The sequence below is a fragment of the Lutra lutra genome, chromosome 9 (genome assembly GCF_902655055.1).
Source record: "Lutra lutra chromosome 9, mLutLut1.2, whole genome shotgun sequence".
NCBI lineage: Eukaryota > Metazoa > Chordata > Mammalia > Carnivora > Mustelidae > Lutra > Lutra lutra.
The window spans coordinates 116,052,733-116,061,332 of record NC_062286.1 but is presented as its reverse complement, the minus strand read 5'-3'; the positions used below and the strand labels follow the sequence as shown (position 1 = coordinate 116,061,332).

The window sequence follows — 8,600 nt, the reverse complement described above, 5'->3', positions numbered from 1 at the left end:
GGATTATGTTAAACACCCTTCATCATTAAGTTTGAGAATGTTCCCCATTATTCCTAAATTGTTCAGAGTTTTTATCATGAATGGGTATTGGATTTTGTCAAATGCTTTTTCTGCATCTACTGATATGATCATGATTTTTCTTCTTCAGCCTGTGGAGTGATGTGATGGATTATATTAACTGGTTTTAGAATGTCGAATCAGATTTCCATACCTAGAATAAGTCTCATTTGGTCATAGTGTATGTCTTTTTACACATTGTTGGATTTGATTTGCTAACATTTTTTGAGTATTTTTGCATCTACATTCATGAAAGGTATTGGTAATATTCCTCTCATAAATACCTTAATTTGGTTTTTCTCTATTTCTTTAGTAAGTGTTAAACTATTCAAATTATCTAATTCTCCTTTTGTGAGTTATGGTGGTTTGTATCTTTCAAGGAATTGGCCCACTTCATCTACGTTAACAAAGTTATGGGCATAAAGCTGTTCATAATATTCCTTTACTATCCTTTCAATGACTCCTCCTTTACGTCCAATATTTATAATTTCTTTTTTTTTTCTTGGTTATCTTGGAAGGCTTATAAATTTTTATGATATTTTTCCCCAAAGAACCAGTTTCCATTTTGTTGATCTCTGTTGATCTCCTATTTTCAATTTCATTGATTTCTGATTTAATTTTTTATTACTTCTTTTCTTCTGCTTATATTGCTCTTTTTTCTCTATTTTTTATTTAAATTCAAGTTAGTTAACCTATAGTGTAGTATTGGTTCCATACTATATAATACCCAGTGTTCATCACAGGTGCCCTCTTCAATGCCCATCTCCCACCCACCTCCCCTCCAGCAACCGTCAGTTTGTTCCGTATAGTGAAGTCTCATGGTTTGCTTCCCGCTCTGTTTGTATCCTATTTTATTTTTCCTTCCCTTCCCATATGTTCATCTAGTTTCTTAAACTCTGGTTCTTAAACTCTTAAACTCTGGTTTCTTAAACTCCACATATGAGTGAAATCATATTTCACAATCATATTTCACAAATCATATTTGTCTTTCTTTGACTTATTCTTATTTTGCTTAGCATAATACCCATGAGTTCTATCCATGCTGTTGCAAATGGCAAGGTTTCATTCTCTTTGATTGCTGAGTAACATATATATGTGTGTGTATGTATGTATGTGTGTGTGTGTGTGTGTGTGTGTGTGTATGTGTGTGATGAATAGCTAAAGAAGATGTGGGGTGTATTTACATATATGTGTATATATACATATATATGTGTATATATATGTATATACACCCCATATCTTCTTTAGCTAATCATCAGTTGATGGACCCTTCTAGTTTCTTATGTTGGAAGCTTATTGATTTTAGATTTTCTTTTCTGATATATATATTTAATGCAATAAATTTCCCTCTAGGCATGGCTTTTCATACATTTTGATAAGTTCTGTTTTCATTTTAACTCAAAATATTTGTAAATTTCTTGAGACTTCTTTGATCCATGAATTATTATCCAAATACATTGAGATTTTCCAGCTATCTTTCTGTTACTTATTTCCATTGTGGTCTAAGAGCAAACCTTATTTGACTTCTATTCTTTCAAATTTGGTCAGGTGTGTTTTATGGCCCAAAATGTGGTCTATTTTGATGAATGCTCCACATGAGCTTTCTAAGAATGTCTATTCTGCTGCTGCCCAGTATTCCATACATGTCCATTAGATCGAATTGAACTTTGGTGCTATTCAGTTCAACTATTTCCTTACTGACTTTCTGTCTGCTGGACCTGTGAATCACTGATTGAGAGGTGTTGATATCTTTAACTGGTAATAGTGAATTCATCTATTTCTCCTTGTAGTTCTAGCAGTCTTTGCCGTGCGTATTTTGTCGCTCTGCTGTTAAGCGCATGCAAACTAAGGATTTTCATTTCCATCTTTTATTATTATATAATGCCCCTCTTTATCCCTGAAAAATTTCCTTGCTCTGAAGTCGTCTTTGTCTGAAATCAGTACAGCTATTCCAGCTTTACTTTCATTAACATTAGCAATGGTATATACTTCTCCGGCCCTTTACTTTGTATCTACCTGTGACTTTGTAGTTAAAGTGGGCTTCTTGTAGACAACATGTCATTGAATCTTGTTTTTTATTCACTGTGACAAGGGATTTCAATTGATCTTTTCATTTAGACCATTCATATTTAAAGTAATTATTGATATAGTTGGATTAATTTCTATGTCTGTAACTCTTTTGTATTCATTACATTTTTTCTTTGTTCTTTGAATTCTTAAAACTCCCCGTCTGGCAGGTTTTCACTTTATATGTTTCTATTTTCTCTCCTTTTGGCCTATCAATCACTTCTTTAAAAAATTGTTAGTAGTTTCCCTAAAGTGTGCAATGTATGTTTACAACTAATCCAAGTCCACTTTTTAAAAACTGACATATAATTGACATACTAATTTCAGATATGTAACATAATGATTTGATTATCTGCATGTACGTACACTTCAAATAACACTATACCACTTCCTGGGGAGTGCAGGTGTCTTGTAACGGAGTAGCCCCAAATTCCTCCCTCCCATCCCTTGTAACATTGGCTGCCACTCCCTTCACTTACCCGTGTTATAATCACCCAGTTCGTTGTTGCTATCATTACTTTGAACAAAGAGTTATCTATATGATTAGGTAGGTATACAAATAGCAAAGATTTTTTTTTAAATTAGGCTCCATGCCCAATGTGGTCCTTAAACTCAGGACCCTGAGTTTAATTCAGGAGCCAGCCAGGTGCCCCTATTTTCTTGTAATTTGAATATGATACACATATGTGTAGATTTTTGATATTTGCTCTGCTTGGTATTTTCTGAGCTACCGGAGTTTGTGCTCTGGTGTCTATCATTAATTTTGGAAAATGGCCATTACCACTACTTCTGCTTTCTCCTTCTTCTCCTTCTAGTGTTTCCTGTTTTGTGTACATGACAATTTTTCTTCTTTACCATATAATTATTATTTTTAAAGATTTTATTTATTTGAGAGAAAGAGCACAAGCAGGGAGAGCAGCAGAGGGAGAAGGAGAAGTGAGCTCCCTACTGAGCAGGAAGCCAGACTCGGGGCTTGATCTCAAGACCCAAACAGTCACTTAACTGACTTGAGCCATCCAGGCACCTCTATATAATTATTTTTAATGTCCAGAGTTTACAATATGAGGGCCAGAACTTTCTCCCCAACTCAAGTTTATAAATACTCAATTGGCTTGTGAAGCCGGTAGGGATACTTTTTGTCTAATTTGATTTCCAGAAGACTTCATTCAGGTCCTCAGTGGTCATTGGATCACATGGAATTATGATCATTTTCTCTAGCTCTTTTTCATATTCCTCAATCTTGGCTTTTGAGAGAGACAAAAATTCAGCACAACTTTTCACGTCTTCTTTTTCTTTAGCATCCACCTGAACAGTATATTTCTCCTCTGGCAGAGGAAACTTCAGGGCATTAAACTTCTTCTCAAAGTCATCTCCCAAGATAGCCTTTGCCACACTGGCCTTGTAGTAAACCCAGCCAACAGCAGGTGGTTTCTCAGGGAGAGTAGCCCACCTGGAGGTAAAGGTCTCATTCCAGAATTTCAGAAGTTAGCAATGGGCTTCTGGTTTGGGGGTATGATTTCCCCAAAAGCTACTCAGTCAATGGCTTTTAGAGCAAGTTTTGCCCGGCCATCTTGAGATCCTTCACCAAACCCAGCAGCCCACAGTCCACCTATGTTACACTTTTTGTAAATGTCCCACAGTTCCTAGGTATTGTTCTAGGTTTCTTCATCATTTTTTCACTTTTTATTTTTTTCCAGCTTTATTGAGATATAACAGATAACACTGTGTAAACTTAGGGTGTACAATGTGATGATTTGGCATACTTATATATTGCAAAATGATGCCCACGGTTGGGTTAGTTAACACCTCCATCATGATTACTATTTCCTTCTTCTTCTTCTTTTTTTTTTTTCTGGTGAGAACATTTAAGATCTACTCTCTTAGCAACTTCCAGGTACGTTATACAGTATTGTTAACTATAGTCCCCTTGCTGTATGTTAGATCCCCAAAACTTGTTCCTCTTCTAACTGAAAGTTTGTAACATTTGACCAAATATCTTCCAGTTTTCTTCATCCCTCACCCTTGGAAACCACTCTTCTACTGTCTCTATGAATGTGGCTGTTAGTGCATACTATTTTAGGATTTTTAGGATTTCTTGGTTTGGGGTTCTTCCAGCTTCTTTAATCTGTAGGTTTATGTCTTTTGCCAAATTTGGGGAGCTTTTAGCCATTGTTTCAGTATATTTTCTGAACTGCACTTCTTTTCTTCCTATGGGATTCCTGTGACACACATGTATTTTGGTATTTTCCCACAGACCCGTGAAGTTGTACATTTTGTTCATTTGTTGTTTCTTTGTTCAAGTTGTAGAATTTTTAGTGGTCTATCTGCAAGGTCACTGCTTTCCTCTCTCATCTCCAGTGGGCCACAGTGCCCACCCAGTAAGTTTGTTGTTACTGCATTTTTCGGGTTTAGAATTTCCATCTGGTTTTTCTTTATATCTTCTTTTTCTCTGTTGAAATTTTCTTTTTCTGTTTCAGGTCTATTCATGGTTGCTCACAGAAGCTTTTCTTTTTTTTCCTTTCTTTCTTCTTTTTTGGGGATAGCTACTTTAAAATCCTTGTCAGATAATCCCAACATCTGTGCCATCTTAATGTTAGCATCAGTTGTTTTTTGTTTGTTTGGTTGGTTTTGTTTTGTGGTTATTTTTGTTTGCTTGTTTTTTTAATTAAGGGAAGCGCTGTGCCCAATGTGGGGCTCAAATTCATGGCCCTGAGATTAAGAGTCACTCACTGGGCTGACTGAACCAGCCAGGCACCAGCTGTTAGCCATCCCTTCATTGTCCTTTTTCATTCCAGTTCAGGCTTCTTCTGGCTTTTGGTATGACACATACTATTTGATTTTATCCTGGACTTTTTGGGTATTATATTAGGAGTCACTGGTTCCTTTTTAAAACTATGTTAGTATGTATTCAACTTGTTCAAGTTCAGAATGAGCACCATGGCTCACTTTTGTGGTCTGTGAACTGGAATGTCAGTTTAGCTTAAAATCAGTACGATTTTGGTCTGCTGTGCTGTGTGCTACCCGGAGGCTGTCCTGAAACAGTACGGTATTCCACATCGTAGTTGAGTTCTCAAGCTTTCACTATGTTAGTTCTGGTGGGTTGCACACATAGGTCACTTGTGGGTGGGTGTACCCTGCACTTCATATACAAATTGAAGCAATCTCTTTTTGTAGCTCCCTCTTGTCTGTAATCCTCCCCACATGCTCCAGCTGTGAGAGGGTGGGTGCTGCCTCTTTGTCACCTTTGCTTAGTGCAGTGCAAGGATGCCAACAAGGCCCTACCCTGCTGTCACAGCACTCCATGAGGATGGGAGGGAAAGGGGATTCTCGCTGATCACACTTGTGCAGAGTGGGGCTGACTGACAGAGCTCCACATCACAGTCATCACTAGAAAGGAGAGCGAGGACTACCCAGACAGTAGAGCACAGCTGGGATGGTGGGCAAGCTCCACACCACAGTCTCCCCAAAGCCTGCTGGAGAGGATGGGCTGTAGCTTATTTCATGGTGTTTGCCCAGAACAAAGCAAGCATTGTCAAAAAGTCTGTCTTTCACTGCTGTCCCTCCCAGCCCTTTGACCCCCTAGAAAGTGGGCTTTCCTTGGGACTTTGTGCTTTGGGGATGGTTTTGGGTTTGGCTTTCTCTGGTGCCCAGGCTGGGATCTAGTTAAGTAATAAAGCCCGCGAGGACTCCCAGCTGTGTCATCGCTTGAGACCCAAGTTGTCTACACAGTTCACCTTTTTCCTACCATCATGGAAGTCCGATAGTTACTTTATGTATTTTGTCAAGTTTTTGGTTGTAGTAAGTGGAAGGAATAGGGTAGAATCTACTGACTCATCTTGTCTGGAAATGGAAGCCCCATGTACTTTTTTAAAGTCAACTTTTTTTTTTTTAAAGATTTTATTTATTTATTTGACAGACAGAGATCACAAGTAGGCAGAGAGGCAGGCAGAGAGAGAGAGAGGAGAAAGCAGGCTCCCTGCTGAGCAGAGAGCCCGATGCGGGGCTCGATCCTAGGACCCTGGGATCATGACCTGAGCCGAAGGCAGAGGCTTTAACCCACTGAGCCACCCAGCGCCCCCTAAAGTCAACTTTTTGAGGTATAATGTACATGCAATAAAACATACCCATTTCAAGTGTACATTTCCTTGAGTTTCAACAAAGGTACATACCCATGTAACCACAGTCAAAATATAGAACATTCCCATCTCCCCAAAAGGTTCCCTTGTGCCCCTTCCCAAGCAATCCCCCCCATCCCAGGCCTCAGACAAACACTGATCGATGTCACTATGGATTAGACATGTCTTTTTCAGAGTTTCAGATAAAATCACACAGAATATTTTTTTTTAAGATTTATTTATTTGAGAGACAGTAACTGAGATACCAAGAGAGAGCACAAGCAGGGAGGAGAGGGAGACAACCAGGCTCCATCCCAGGACCCTGGGATCATGACCTGAGCTGAAGGCAGACGCTTAACTGACTGAGCCACCCAGGTGCCCCCAGAATGTATTTTTTTGATAAAAGTCTGCTGCCTTTTGTTCAGTTATCTTTGAGATTCATGTGTATCACCAAGTGTATCAGCAGTTCATTCCTTCTCATTGCTGAGTAGGGTTCCATGATATTTTTGTGTATGCTTTTCTTCAGATTGTCGCCCTCCTCTGCTCTAGAGACAATGGACCACAGTACCTCCCTGCCACAACCACTGCTGTGTTTCTGCTCTCAGAGCTCCTTCTCTTTGATCCAGGAGAGGAAAAGCTTGATGCATCACTTAGTACTTACTTTAAGGGATTGGTAGGATATTATTTCAGGATAAAAAGATAGTTTCTTCTGGATTTAGCTCCATTGATCTACTCTGTCATACACTTACTAATCACATGCTCAGACCAAAATATATGAAAACAGTCATTGTCCTGGCAGGGCATTTTAGGGGTTTGTAACTTTGGTCTTATATTGCTGTGTCCTCTGAATTAGTAATAGGAATATGGACATGCTTTTCATTTTATGTAAGGATAACTATCCGATCACAGTGATGCGTAACTAACGCCATCCCTCCATGTTGAATTCCTGGTGGCTTGTGATGAATTGGGTACCTCAGCAAACAAGTCTTATCAATATCCTCAGGTTCTCGGTTTTTCTGTGCAACCCATGCACTCATACAAATCCATAAAAGAAATTTGGTACTTTAGGCAATCAGCTGATTCACTTTGTGATGGCAAGGGACACAGTAGCTAAGGGATGATCTGTAACCTGATCTTGTAGATTTTCTCCTGGCTAGTTACATTTACAAAGTGGATACATGCTTTCTCTGATGGCTGTCTTCTCAAAATTCTGCATTCAGACTCACAAATGAAGTGCAAAGTGGTTTTTATTATATAAGAAAACAAGGCCAATTTTCTTTCCTACCAGGGCAAGTTTGGAAATATTCTTTTAAAAAAGATGACTGAATATTTCCCATTTAGCAAAGTCTTAAGGTAAATAGATGGTTACCAGGTTTCTAGTTACACTGGTTTCTGCACTATCTATCTGTTCAGGCACAAGCTCCTTTTAAAATGTGCCTAGTCAGAATTTCTTCATATACTGCAACCAAAACAACATATTGCAACAGATGGAATGCAGAAGTAGATGTGAGAACTCAGCTGTCTTCTATTAAGCCAGGCATTAAAGAGATTTGCAAAAAAAATGTAAAATAATGACACTCTTTTTTATTTTTTTAGAGAGTGGAGGGAGAAAGAGCATGGGTGGGGGGCACAGAGGGAGAGAGAGAATCTCAAGCAGGCTCCAGGCTCAGCACTGAGCCCAATACAGGTCTCAGTCTCCCAATCCTGAGATCATGACCTGAGCTGAAATCAAGAGTTGGACACTTAAGTGACTGAGCCACCCAGGCGCCCTATTGCTAGTCTTTACTAGGTTTTGTGAGAAAATATATTTGAGCTGTCAGAAAAATAATTCAAGAAAAACTTTCAAACTACATTTTCAGATTAAAGAGACTTTCTTTTTTAAATTTTTTTTAAAAGATTTTATTTATTTATTTAAGAGAGAATGAGTGAGAGAGAGCGTTTGAGAGGAGAAGGTCAGAGGGAGAAGCAGACTCCCCAAGGAGCTGGGAGCCTGATGAGGGACTCAATCCTGGAAGTCCGGGATCATGACCTGAGCTGAAGGCAGTCGCTCAACCAACTGAGCCACCCAGGTGCCCAAAGTGACTTTCTAAATGCTCAGTATAGTAAGTGCAAAAGAGGAGGAGATAAAGGAAAAAAAAAGAAGACCGACACATGGCCATATTATGAAATTTCATTATACCATAGATTAGCAGAAGATCCTGAAAGATTCAGAGGAATAAAAGCAATCACATATAAGGAAACAAATCAAAATGGCATCACCCTTTCCAACACCACCAGAAAGTAGAAGACAATGCAGAAATGCCTTCATTCTTAGGGAAAATAATAAGCAACCTACAATAATATTCTCAACTAAACTATCAC

The 8,600-nt window shown here is 38.7% G+C and overlaps 1 pseudogene; it reads right to left on the bottom strand.

Annotated features, from left to right (window-relative positions):
- Positions 1-3,173: 3,173 nt before the first annotated feature.
- Positions 3,174-5,181, bottom strand: LOC125109881 (ATP synthase subunit d, mitochondrial-like; annotated as a pseudogene).
- Between the last annotated feature and the right edge of the window lie 3,419 nt (positions 5,182-8,600).